This window comes from Labrus mixtus, chromosome 18 (assembly GCF_963584025.1).
Source record: "Labrus mixtus chromosome 18, fLabMix1.1, whole genome shotgun sequence".
Lineage (NCBI taxonomy): Eukaryota > Metazoa > Chordata > Actinopteri > Labriformes > Labridae > Labrus > Labrus mixtus.
The window spans coordinates 22,284,260-22,298,911 of NC_083629.1; the positions used below are offsets into that span (position 1 = coordinate 22,284,260).

Here is a 14,652-nt window from a genome sequence, read left to right on the forward strand (position 1 = left end):
ACTGAGTCTGCAGCTCACACAGATTCACAAACCAGAGGAATGCTGTGTCATTGAATAAAGCATCCATTCATCCAGTGTGTGTGTGTGTGTGTGTGTCTGTGTACTTGTGAATGGCTGCAGTTGTAACACCCATTAATCAGGGGGCACCAACTAGTTGCACTTTCTAACTTTCCACAGTAAAGATCAAAATATACTACCACTGAAACACAACGTAAATCAGTAAAATGTTCACCCAAAGTGTGAAACAGCTGAAACAAAATGGTCGCGCTTGTGACACCTTGAGGCGTGATATGTGTGTGGGGGTGGAGTGGGGGCGGGTGTTAGGCACTATTTCCATGTCTCATGAGACTTCAGAGCAGTTCAGAGTTTTATTTTAAACTCCAGCAGGGGAACCTGACACTCAACTAAAGTTGCCCTTAGCGGAGCATGCCTGACCTCGAAGTGGGGTCGGGAAATTAATCAAGGTTCAATTTCAGCTATGATTTCTGCTTTCCACGATCATGAAAACTAGATTGAACGATTACTGTGCTGCATGAGCACATGGCTTACCATGTTGTGCTTGTTTGAGCCACAGGTTTTTGTCATGTGTGGTAAATGTTTCAGACTGCTTTTTTTTTTTTTTTTTTTACGTAAAAGTGCTGTAACTAAGCTCAGCTGTCATCAGGTCTTTGTACATTTTAACCGATTCAGTGAGGTGTAATGTTGGTGTTCACACTCTGTGGATTCACTTTGCATTTCAATGTTGCGGAAGCACGGCACAGCAGGCGCTCCACATACACACACAGTCAGACATGCACACACACATATGTGTCATTGTAACATATTTTTCACATATTTAATCCTTGTATTTCATTGAGTTCAGAATGTTTAAGTGTGTTAGGTGTACTAAAGTTTGATGAATGCATGTGATCAATGATTCATGCTTAATAATCCTTATCTTGATATCAAATGAATCATGATTAGGATTTTCGCCGAATTTGAGCAGCCCTACCTCGAAGCCTGAACCTCACAGTGAGACTAAAATAGGTGGATTCAACTTACATCATTAGGTTTTTGTGCTGAAAGAGAATTAGGTGTTTGTGTAGTTTAAAGTTAATAATTGTGCACTTACACATTTAAAAAGGGGGTTAAGAAAAAGAGAGTCAAAATGATTTCGGACCTGAAATTAGTCACAGGGATTTCCTGTCCAGCTGAAATATTTTACTGTCGATGAGAGATTGACAAATGTGTGATTGATGGGCTTATGGACACTGACAAGCTAAAACATAAACATCTGGCCTGCAGCTGTGTGGAAAAAAACACCTTGCAAGACAAGTTTCAAGCAAGCGAGCCAGCAGGAGCCTCAGCCCAGAGCGACTGCTTCCCAAACGACATGACCTCAACACTCATCGGTCCAATCAGATACTCCCTTGTCCTCCCTTAACATGAAATCATCCTCATGGTATCTGACCCGCCGCAGCACAGATGACATCAGCCCTAACCAGCCACATCCAGACTTCGAGTAAAAACAGAGGGGCTTGACCAATGACATATCTTAAATATGGAGGATGTCAGGGCAGCATGGCGCAGGGTGTAGCTGGAATGTGGAATTGAGGGATGTTAACTGCATATGATTGTGTGTGAAAAAGGCCTAACACATCTCTTTAACAGCTCAAAGTAACTCCATCCACGGCCTGATCACTGATAGTTTTCTGGGGAAGGAGATCACTATTAAAAGCCATTCAGGGAAAATGAAATGTCCCTACTTCCTATAAATCTTCCAAACCGCACTTGCCGTGTCACTTCAAGCTAACATTATTAAACACAGAAGAGCTATTTAACAGACCACTGGTGGGCTAAGCATGTGTGTAGGAGCCATCAATGACGGGAGGGAAGGGGGAGTCAGTGTTCTGTAGGTTAGAAAATCACTTCTCTGCACGTACTTTACAACAAAAAGCAAGTATACTGGATGCTGTGTCTGCTCCCCCTTCTTCAGGGGAAAAATAAAAAGAGGAAGTGTGTGCATGTGACAAAGCTACCCAACAACAACTACTGCAAGCAAGCAAGCAAGCAAGCAGCAGCCCCTTCCTCCTTCTAATTCTGTTTCCTCTTGCTGAAATGCCACATTAACATAAGGGGGCCGTGCTGGGCCATCAGCGAAGACGTGCGGCATTTGACAACCTCTAATTTCGGTGCAGCAAGTCTTTGCTGAAGCACTGTGCTCACCTAAAAATTACCCCTTGCCTTGCACAGACGATGGAATCATTTGTCTAGCTGTCCACCCTGGCAGAAAAGGCTGTTTGAAAAAAAAAAAAAAAAAAAAAAAAAAAAAAAGGAGGAGGACAACGAGACTGTCTTGGAAAGACAAACGCAACAAAAAAAGAAGACTAAAGAGAGGGATATGGTATCAAATGAAAAACTGTTCTTGTACTTTGGGTATATTAGTGGTCAGTGGTGATATGAGGGGTGGAAATATATCTCATGTAACGCCCCCTTCAGACAACTATCAGCTCAGTGTGTCATCCACAGCCTGACTCAGCAAACCGCACACACACATAAACAGCACTTTCTGTCAGAGCTGTCTATTTACCTGTGGGGGGTGCCTGTGTACAGACAGGAACAAAAACACAGACACTCTCAGGAAGAGATCATAATATCTGGGTTGAGTGTTTAAACCAGACATCTGTCAGGAAGAGACAAAAAAAAAAAGAAAACCTCAACCTTGAGAGTTGTTGGAGGGCAGAAAGGAGGCAGGTTTGATGAGACGAAGACAGAGGAACAAGAGGGAATGAGAAGCACAGTGCTGAGCAGGCACACTGCAGCTGTACACACCTCCGAACTCTCACACACACACTGCTCTTTTCTGCCTCTGTGGAAGTTAAAACCCATTTAATTTCACTCGTCCCTCTTTTTTTTTCATTTCTCACAATTTCTGCCCTTGTTTTCTCAAAATCTGTATTGAAAAAAATGGAAAATGTCACAGGCTGTGGCTGCGGATCTGTGTGCCCTTTGGAAGCTCAAGTAAAGAGACGCTTTTTGCCTCGTCTTCTCTGTGATCTTGGAAACGGGGGGAGATTAATACCTAAAGGGAAGGACGAGGGAGAGGAGAGGAGAGAGAATAATGTCCTGGTGTCATCTCATTGAAAAGAAAGCAAACTTAACATTTTTCTTAGGGCCTGACCGATGTGGAATTTGGGGGGCTAATACAGACATCAATACCAGAGGGATAAAAAATCTGATGCTGATAAATCGGCCGACATCTGTCATTGATCTTTGTTTGTCTTTAGAGAAAGAGATACACACATTTATTGCGCATACCCCTTAAATGCTGTTATCAAACACTAGTGGAAAATATATATAATGAAGACAGGATGGTCACTCGACTGAAACATTACTGCTCATAAAATTAGCCGATACCGATAGTCACACTAATATCGGCAGATGTTATCGGCTGGCCGATTAATCGGTCAGGTTCTAACAACTAAAACAAAAAAACGAAATATATATCACGTAAAATGTGATAGAATAATGTGATAAAGTTTAAAGCAGCAGAGAAGAATAGCCCTTTGTCTTTGCTCCCATCGCTGCCATGATTGGTTCTCTAGCAGGCAAACTATCCCTGTCAAACCAGAGTGAGCAGTGTCAACAGCATTGAGTCCGATTTTTACCAACACAGAGACCATTACCCATTGATCAGGCCAAGCAGAACTAGGCCTAGTCTGGAGAGCCATGTGCACCCGGGAGGAAAAGATAGAAAAACATCCATTAAGTGAATCTAGTCATCTGAGTGAGTGATATTTGACAGAGTCAGCCACCATGAACTCGGCACACCACGGGACGGGGTAGCTTTTCATTTATTTTCACTTAAACGGGATCACACAGGAGGAAGCTCTGGCAGAATCAGGGGAGGGAGAAGAGGATGAGCAGGGGAGGGGAGAGGCAAAAGATGAAAGAATAGCCACTCGGTGTAGGAATATTTTCTGATGTAGCGTCTCCTCCCTCCCAACATGATCTAATGAACGTAAACACAGCAAGAGGACAAACAATGAGAATGTAACTAAGAAGAGGAGAGATGAAAGAGAGAGGCAGGAGAGAAAGAAGAGAGAGGGCAGAGGAATATTAAGAACAATGGAGTACTCCAGGAGGGATACAGTAATCAGGTTTAAGACCGGTAGAGATCATTCAGCCAGACCTGCTCCGCTAGAGAACAGGAACAAGTCCATTATCAAGAGCCCAAAAATAGACCTGCTCCATGGCTGCTTTGTCCTCACCCTGTAACTCGCAGCAAAGCGCCCCCCCTGACCATGCAGGGCACATCTGTCCACAGAAGTGTGAGCGAGAGAGAAAATAAATCTAACGGCTGAGGAATCACAGTGTTCAGCTTTGCCCGAGGAAAGCAGCTTTAGATGCCGTGTGATGCCTGGTATTAGACTGATAATATCTGGCACCTGAAACAGATTGAAGGGAACGCCAATTAATGTTAAAGCCAGAATGATCAAATGTTCCTCTGTGCCGGGAGACTGAACGGGTCCTCTCTGTTTAGGTCAGATCTTTCCCTATTCCTGCATGCAACATGCATGGGCGCCCAATTGTGATTTTTTTTTCTCCCCGAGATGTTAAAAAAAGAAAGCAGAGGTAAATATAGACACGAAAATGTGGCAGCCATGTCAAAGAAAAAGGAAGAAACCTAGAGCTTTCACAGATGCAGCTAAATGTGCTCGTGCAGAGTGAAACAACACTCAGGCGAGGAACAAGCCTTTTCACTTTAAAGCTGTGCACTTTAGCAATCACAAAGCCCGGGTACCCGTTGCAAGAAAAAAGGATTTGGGCGTTTAATGCATTCCTGCCCTTTATTCACGGCACAGACGACTTTATCCAAGACGACACTCCACTTCAACAGTTTAGGGGTTTGGCAGGCCAAGCATATGAAAGACGGAGGTTTCTTTAAAAGCACAGAGCAGAAGTATAGTGCGCATTGGTGGGGGTGACTGAGCCATGAAAACGTATGCATTTCTTGGTCTTATCGTCTCCTCACAGCTGCCTCGCTCTTCTCCTCCTCCCTCTTTGTGATGGGATAAAAAGAAAAAGTTTGTATGCCTCTGTCTTATTTTAACTTCCTAATCTTTGATTTTAAGAGAAGGCCCACACTGTACCCTTGATGTTGACGCACACTGTTCCTTCACTATTCAAGCAAACTGTGTGGTGTTATCAGTTTTGTATGAGAGCAGATCCATTTCAGCTCTCGCAAGACAAATATCAAGATTCTAACTGTAACATAAGGTAAAGTAGGAGTGTTGAGCACAGGTCACTCTGACCTCTACACAACTTTTTTCTGGTCTGTAGAAGATTTGAACAGAAGTAAATTAGGGGGGAAGAAGATAATTTTGTCCTTGTGGTAAGTGATAAAGCTTGACAAGCAGGACCAAATATCAGAAAAGTACTTGGGAACAGAATTGTTCAACCCAATTACAGTGATATTATGTGTCAAGAATCGGCTACATCCCACATCAGCAGCCACTTTGCACAGACTCAGTGAGAGAAAAAAGACAAAGACTAACAGCTGAGGAGGTTTTACTATCAGTCACTCCCTGCTAAGTGCTAATGCTAGCTCTTTAACTCAGTAGTATGCCAAACAGAGCAGCAAGAAATTCAGCCAGTCTCACAGATGACTGGAGTAGATCCTGAAGTATGGACTAATTAAAAAATAGACTCTGAATCATGAATCCAAATCGAAAATAGATTCTGAATTAAATCGTGAGACACCCAAAGATTTCAAGCCCTACATTTTAGCACTAAATCCAAAGAGTTGTCCAATTCATTTGCCAACCCATGGAGCCCAACCCAGCTTTTAATCCTGCCAAAAAAAATATATCAAAGGTTGATTCAGCCGTCCAGTGCTAATGTTAGCTTATATGTCATTACAAGGTTTTATCATGGAAATAAATGATTGAAAGAGCACCATTTTATTATGAGGGTTCACAGCCCATTCATTATTAGTCTGTTAAGCACAGAAATGCACTTTTCATTAAAAAGAAAGCTCAGGGTGAATAGTACTCCATAAAAAGCAAAATTAAGTATTTAAAAGATGAAAAAGAGGCCTTTTAAACACATTTAAATTCCTGTATCTTTCCATGTCTGATATTGGTTTAGATAATATCCAGCGCCTATGTTCTTAACTTTAATTTGTAAAAGGCTGTTGTAGTTGAATAGGCCGGGCTTAAGATGTTTCCTTGGGGAAAATAGCAAAGAAGTCCAAACAGTACTGCCAGTGTGGACCGAAGGAAAGCAAAGATGCAGCATCCAAACAACACATTTAATGTATGTAGCATGGGGGGGTAAGGGTTAGAGTCGACTGGCTTTGAAAGGCATTAACCTCATTGAACTGTATCAATATTCTCACCATGTATTGATGCTATCAAATGCAAAAGAGCTCTGAAACACACATCTCTTCTTTGCTTTTCAGTGACTCATTCCCGATCCCTGACATGACGTGAATATCAGCGCCGACCCCCGCCCCCTCCACAGGCTGAGGGGGGTCTGAACGACTCTAGACAGAAATGACGGTGCTGTTCGCTGGCAGCCAGAAGGAGAGATTGATGTCGTGTGTCAGGGATTCTCCTAAAGCAGGCTGCGTAAAGAAGCTCCAGCATCAGGTCTTTGAGTAGATAGACCACTAAACAAATGTCTGCTGTAACAAGGTTTCTGGATTTTCATCTACACACACGCTACGTCATCTCAAGGGAAAATTGCACGCCAACACAGAGGAAATGTCCCTTCAGCCCAAAATAGGAACAGACAGCTGATGCAATGCTACACTGCTAAGATGCTAACACCTAAAACTTTGCTGAAAGATTCATATGTGGTGCAGAAATGACACAACTTCTTGCTTTGCAAATGTGCAAAAAAAAAGCACATTTATAACGTGCCTCCCTGAAAGCAGCAGGTTCCGCTGTCTGCTCATCAATAATGAGTCGAAGCTGCTTGAAAAACACACATGTAGCTAATGACTCGCATAGCATTTTTCTGTGTGGTCCATCAATGCACAGGAATGTGTGAGCCCTGACACACGTTTCAGTCCATATCCGTACAAAACCAACAACCCAGCGAAACATTAAAGACACCCACACACAAATGAGCTAATGAGCTTTATGTGTGTTTGTAGGCAGGACTCTCATGAGAGCGTGAACCCACAGAAATAGCACTTCACATGGAAAGAGGAGGGAAAGCGCCTCGGGGTAAAAAAATCTGCTGAACATATACAACATCTCGCCTTCGCTGTGCTTTACTAGCCAGAGCCCTTTATTTAGCCACAAAGCTTCTCAAAGGCAAACATACATGGGAATAGTCCATCTTATACAATCAGGATTATTAAAACTACATGTGCAACACTTGCATAATACACTGAAATGTTTACCTCTATTCTGGCTGAACGCCTGAGAGTATGCTAAAAGCAGAACATGTAGGTGTGTTGGTCGCAAAAAAAAAAAAAAACAGCAATCAGCAGAGCCATTAATCATTACCAGTGGCAGCTGTAAGGTTTTTTTTGTAGCTGTCACTGTGACTGCATGCAAGAAGGGAAAGAAGTGCCAGGCTGAATGTGGCTTACTGTGTCTGCTGGCAGCATTGATGACGGTGTGCTATAGGAACGTGTCATAGCACGTTAGTTTGGTGATTAAACAAAGCAAACAGACAAGCAGACAAGGAGAGTGGGAGGATACAGAGGCAGAAATAGCAGTAGTGTGGGACAAAAGAGACTACAAATAGGACGCATTTGCCTTTCTCCCTAAAAATACGGCGTTGGCCTTTATTAGAAATTATATTTAAGAAATGTCTCCACCACTGTGCAACAACAAACGGTGCTCTGGAAACAAAAAGGTGCTGTTAGCACTGGACTGAGATGGATGAGCAGGTGCAGTGATTGTCCTGGAAAAAAATCCTGGCTCCAAAGTAGGCCAAGTTAAGTGAGGCTTGAGAAGGCGTGATGATGCTAATTCAGAGACGATGATGAGGATCTTGGAGGCAAAGTCATTAAACGACTGACAAGTTGCCAAGAAATATGGTGTTACACAATGCCCTAAGATAACAAAACATGTGGTACAAATCATGAACATGCAGAGGAAATGGCAGCTTGTTGCATGTTGGACAAAAATAAAACGACTGAATGATGATATGTAGAGTTGTTGCCAAATACCATATCCATTGGCTAACGCCAGTCGTCTTTGGGAATGTATTGACATTATAAATCATGGATCGCTTTAGAAATGTTGACTGTTTTATTTTCATTTCCTGGCTGCAGGAATATCCATCTTGGAAAGGCATAACTTCTGTTATGAACAAGCTGCTGGGTCAAACTGATAGATTATTAATGCAAACGTTGGCTCTTCTGCTTCTATTCAAATTTAACCAAACGGGAAACCACAGCAAAGCCAGACAAATGAAAGGTGTTTGGTTGTTAGAAAAAAGGTTGAAGCAAAGTGCTGCACTGGGTCAGAAAATGTAGAAGAATCAGGAGCTGTTCAGGGATAGGGGGCCAAAGTCAAAGGGCTAATAAATGAATGACTAACCCTAATTAAAAACAAAGTTCATTGTGAAGAAATGGCAGCCTAAACTGAAAGTCCAAGGCACTCTCACGAGGTATAAAAGTCCTTTATTAAACAGTGATGTGTCTACGTGCTTGGAGTCTTAGTCAGGACATTGGTTATTGTTGACATTAGAGAAGTAATCGATTAGGATTCCCCTAATTAAAAATATGTATACCTTTTAAAGTCAATCAAGTTATTTACAACAATGGACAGGGAACACTTTAATGTTTGCTTCAAAACAAACTGAAAGTAGCATCACTTTCTCAGACTTCTTATAACAAAACAGTGTTTTCACAGTCAGTCACTCACATTTGGCTCAACTGCTGAGATAAATAATTTACACGATTCCTCAAAAGTTAGAGCAAAATCCCTCCACGTTCTCCCATCCCGAGCCCAACAGTGAAATGAGTGATTCAGACAGTATCTGCTGAGCTATTAAGGCTAAAATTAGAACAAGAGATCATCACATTTGATGATGTGGAACTGCTTTATGGGCCTGTGTGCTGGTTGGGGGCATGCTGGCAGCTCAATGAGCCATAGGAGTGCCAGTTTTGTGCTCTCAGTGGGGTCTGCCATGGAGTGAGGTGAAACTGGCAGGGAGGGCTGGTTCAATACTGAACCATAATGGCTTACTCTTAATGGTTGCCGCGAGGGGCCAACGTTCATTACTCTCTGCGTGGGGGGACTTTCAACAGGCTCATGGGGTGAAACTCGGGAGTGCACGCACACCCACGCGCAGTTAAACTTGAGGGAGGCACCCGAAGGCGAGTGAGAATCGTGAAAGGATACGAAAAACCTGTTCCCCCCCCCTTCACACATCCACACTGCAGCATTACCCTTACAGAAGGCAGTGGGGAGTGTTGGTGTGTTTGGTTTACAGAATGCTGCAGTCTCCTTCTCAGGTTTAGTTTGATTATATTGCTAATTATTCAGCGAAATATTCTAATCCGATGCAGCGAAAACTGGAGTTGTGTGCTAATGCTTCCTCTTGCCTGGGTTCACCTTTTAAAGCAGCCGTACACCCGAGCTCAGCTCAAACAGCTAACATAATGCACACAAATGCAGACTCAGGCTCCCTCGGAAATACCAAGCAAAGATAGGCCATTTTGCTGCTTTTGCCATCTGAAAAAGGGGGGGGGGGGATATGTAGCGTTAAATTGGAAGCCACAGCAATAGTCATTTAACAGGCTGGCTTCAAGAGTGAAGCCTCATGAGCTGCAAATGGTTCCACAAATTTTAGAGGGAAAAATAAGGAAATAGCCTTCCTTCCACTCAGCTACAAAACAAGAAGGAAAGCCACTCGTTACTTCCAAGAGACAGAACCTGAATCTTTCTGTGAATACTTAAAATGATCCTTAGTTATGACAGGAGCCGTCATAACTGGTGGATTAATTAGTATGAGCACAAACAGAAGCTCAAAGCATGAACAAAGCATGCGAGTATGCAGCCAAACAGATTGTTGTTTCTTCAGCATCTCGGGGGAACTCATTTCACAGACTCTACCTGCCAGTGAAATCAGGCAAACAAACAAAAGCAAGACCTGAGCCGTGCTCATATGGTGCTACTCGAGAATCCCTCTCTCGCTGTGCTGTAACCCATTTAACTCTACTGTCAGTGTATCGCTGGATATCAATGCAATACTGAGAAATCTAGAAACACATCCTTTTTTTTTTAATCCACAGAGGCCCCAGGCACACTTTTTACAAACATGTATCTGCACTTGCATAGACATACGCACACCCACAACAATGCATGGGATGTGATGTAAAGTGAAGCACAGGATGCCTGCTGTGAGCTGAACGAGATGTGAGAATACGAGATAAGGAGCGGGATGAATAACAGGATGAAGAGTCAGGATGCATGCTGATGGGATGTCTGTCTTTTGATTGGACAAGCAGCCCTTGGCCCCATTTTGTGTCACCCTGTAGCGGTTTCCTCTGGACAAGGGGTGTCAATTTATTTTCCTACGACCAGGTGGGGGTGCACACTGGCTCCTGTTGGGATTTGAGGAGTCGGCGCCTCAGAGGGAAACCAGAGAGTGATACTTTGAGGCCACAGACTACCAATATGAAGATCTAAAAAAAAAAAACAATGAACTATTCATCTATTAAACACATCTTGACTGTGTCTCCCTCACACGCAGCTGCCTCCTCCGCCTGTAACAATGGCAGGAAAGGTCCAGCTGTCAGAAGAGGAAACAAGAGGGGAAGTGAGAGGAAGGAAAGGCTCTGACTGTCAATGTGACTGGAGCAGATAACATGCTCTGCACTTCCTGTCCCCACCCCTGTCACTAAGGAGACCACAGTGCTCACGACCAATGGGATGGTTTGGGAGGGAGGAGAGGAAAATGTGTCGCACACCCCCCCCCAGTATCAGTAAAAACAAAGGTATGAGGCTTTAACTTTGCTTCAAAATGCTGCCAGATTATTCAACTCTACAGGAGAGCAGAGTGCTGTTTGAAAGATTAAAGAAAACAAAACTGTTAACATGAAGGGAACACAATGCAAAATATTAACCAGGTCACCGTCATAACATTTAACACTAACAAACAGAAACACGGTGAAAGGATAAGACGCAGGTCATCCTTAAAACAACAGTGACTCTGGTGTTTTTTTGTTGAGAAACAGATGGGAGCAGCAGGAACCTGTCAGGAGTCAACTAACAGGTTCAAAATAATCTATTTTTATAATACGAGTATGGTCGTTTAGGGACAGAGATTGAGTATAAATTATATTCCTACATCTCTCTATGTCGCTTGATTGGGTGACAACCACCCACAAGTTTGTCTATGAGAAATAAATATTCAGTCCTAATAACAGTGTCAGACATTCACAGTCTCAGCAAAATGAAAGTTAAACATTTTATGATAATACTGGAAGTCAAAGTGAGGTAAATGTGGAAACTGAAAGGTGTGAGGGGGAGCTGGCTGTGAGGCACAGTAATGATTAAATAATCTGAAACAGCATAAATAAGACCGTTAATGCACGTGCCATTTAGAATGATTGCCCTACGTTTATATTACTACAAAGAAAATATTGTTATAATGTGATGCAATCAAACACAACATCCCTGCAATAAAAAGCCTACCTTTATGAATCTTATCTTAAAGCTGCTGATAAGACTGTGAGAGTGCCAGAGAGGCATTGATTCAACTGTGGCTGATTCACATGCTGCTCTTTGTGTTTCGATTGAATTTTAATGAAAAACAACAACAAAGCATTAATGAAGAAAGCTCAATGTCATCTTCTTCTTTCAATATACGCTCGCTTGTTAGCGGCTAATCAGCTGCGCCTGGCTCTAACTGATGCAGTCTAAACATAATGATAGAAACCAGGAGGACAACGGATTTCAAAGACCAAAAACAAACCTTCAAAGAAGCTTCCTCAAACAGTCACAAAAAATGTTCCTAACCGAGGGGTTAATCCTGCACTTTTAGTAGTTATAATAAGCTGATAAACTTTTTGTTTTAGTCTGCAGTGGCTTCTTTCTAAAGTCCAACAGAACAGAATTAAATATTATGCACAGCTGCAGTTTCAAAGTGTCCATATCTCTGCCTATCAGACAACTTGAAGACCCCTTGATCATTTCCGACCACAGACGCGTTAACAATTTGTGTCTACCATGAGATGGTTTTTGCAGAAGTAGTGGCAGGTTACTGTGATTTATCTAATGCAGGTTTAAGCAATGAGGATGTTATAATAATATATTCAGAGGAACCTCAAAAGCATCTTGGATACAAACAAAGGAGTCCTAAACCGGTTAGATTACAAAGGACACATATAGCATGTGTGTGTCAGCTGTTCTTTCATCCCCGGGTTGAGGGCCTGCTGAGGCTTGTAGCCACCGCCTTAAGTTTAACTCCAGCAGCCGTTTATCTGCCGCCTCTTAGCTTTGACAACACACAACAGATGATGATGTTGTGTCTTCACAGCGTTACATACCGGGGACATCCTGGATCTCAATCTCACCACTTCAAACGCCTACTTGTAAAATGAAAAATTAGACATACAAGCAGTGCGTTTAATGTCTGGATGGATATGCATGATCCTCTGCCAGCAATCCGTCTGTTGTAGGCCAAGTAACTAAGGATGGATTGTGTGGAAATGGTTAAGTCAAAGAGGTACATAATGATTCACTATGAAGAAACAAACAGGCCTTGCAGTGTTTAGAGATGCTGAAAGCTCCCTCTGTGTCTGATGCACTTCCAGATATTAAGATTGACAATGAAAGGAAGATGAAAAGACTCCTCGTGACCTACTCCCTTCTGTCTGCACACCATCAGAGGAGCTGCTCTTTGGATGTGCGTTTGGTTTGTCTTTTCCTAGAGATCATCCGGGTGATCTGTTTTGTCTGCCAAGTCATGTTCAATGAACCGTTTAAAGCATTTAAAAAAAACAAAGATGTTGATGGGGCTGTAACAACTGGGTCAGAGTGTCATAAAAGGGAGGAGAGGAAGAGTCGCTGACTCGTCTGTCATTAACTAAGCTTTCCACTATGCTTTAGCCTTAAACATTGATCTGCTTCAAAGCGCTCGGCTATGGCGGCTTAAAGAATCTGCAAGTGCATGTGCAAAAATTACAGCCAGGCGTATGCAGGCATGTTGTGCTCTGCACCCAATGTCTGAGCGAGGGAGAGATAGAGCAGAGAGGTAGGGGCATATTCTGTTCCCGAGCAGACAGGGAGAGCCGGGGCTGATGCAAAGCGACAGACCACGTAACAGGCCTTTAATGTCACCACTGGTCCTCACATGAAAGAGGGAATGTAGCCCCAAGGCTCGGTTTTTTTTGCCACACATACTTAGCAGAGGGGGGAGCTGCAAAAGAGGAAACAAGTGGAAGAGGAGGAAGGGGTGAAGTAAGAGAGGAAGGATGAAATCTGGAGATGAGAGGAGAGAACACAAAGACAGAGGGAAGAGGGAGCTTTAGAGTCACGCTGCTGAAGTAAATAGGTAAAAAGGCAAAGCCAGGAAATGTGTGTCATTCCCTTGGGATAACTCGTAACAGATTTTCTCCTTAAGCAAACACTATGACAAAGACAGACGGCAATGCAACATAAACAGATGAGAGTGATGCATGTACAACTTTGAGACAGAGCGGGCGAGATTAAAAAGGAGAATGCAAAGTAAACCCGCTAACATGCTTGTGTTGTGTGCAGGCAGGGAGCGTTGAATTATACACATGGTGATGAAGGAGGAGGAGCGGAGGTACAGCCGAGGTCTGGTTCATCGAAAGTGTCAGACACTCAATAAAAATAAAGCTGCGGGAAGAGCTCCCATCACAAACACCCTAGACTCATGTCAGACACACACTCTCCCAAGAAAGCAGAGGAGAGGGGGGATTAGAGGGGACAGAGGAAGACAAGTTCATCTCCTGGAAGACTATACTTCACCTTAAGGTGTCAACGACAGCTGGCAACTGGGCACCTTGCTTGTGCCCACACCTGTCTCCACTGCTGTGTCGACACACCGTCCATCCACAGCTGCCTTACAACCTTCTCTAGAGGAGTAGAGACGCACTAATGTTTGCATTACACTATTTTATTTTTCACTACATGCTGAAGACGATCACATCTTCCATCCAATCACCTCTCATCTCTAATCTCGCTGCGAGCCTGTCCTTGAACGTCCTGCAGGAATATAACCACAGCAGACAGACAGGAGCAGCTGCAATCTTATCAAAGAGGACAATAAAGCAACACCTTGTAAGTCTTTTTATGGCCAACATTCCTACGTAATGACACTGAGCGGGGCTGGTGGAAGTTACGGCTTAAGTGAACCGGAGCAGCACATTGGAGAGAACCTGTTTAACTGTGTCAGCTGGTTTGATGTTGAAAAAGAAGAAGTGGCACAAATTGCTCTATAGCCCTCTTTCTGACTCAACCAGGAGTTGTGCAACCTGCCAGGCACGGCAGCAGGAATGTTTCTGCACACATAAGGGAATGTCCCTTTACACTGTTAGTTCATTTACTACTTGCAAGCTTTTTTTTTTTTTTTTTACCAGGTGTTAACTACTGAGATACTTTCCAACTTTCCAAACACTGGCCAGCTCTGCTGCAGGACAGGACATGAAACACAGCACAGTAAACTCATTCA

At 43.1% G+C, this 14,652-nt stretch overlaps 1 protein-coding gene across 7 annotated transcripts in view; it reads right to left on the bottom strand.

Annotated features, from left to right (window-relative positions):
• qkia (QKI, KH domain containing, RNA binding a) overlaps nucleotides 1–14,652 on the bottom strand; it is a 73,677-nt gene that overhangs the window by 48,316 nt on the left and 10,709 nt on the right. The window lies entirely within an intron of this gene.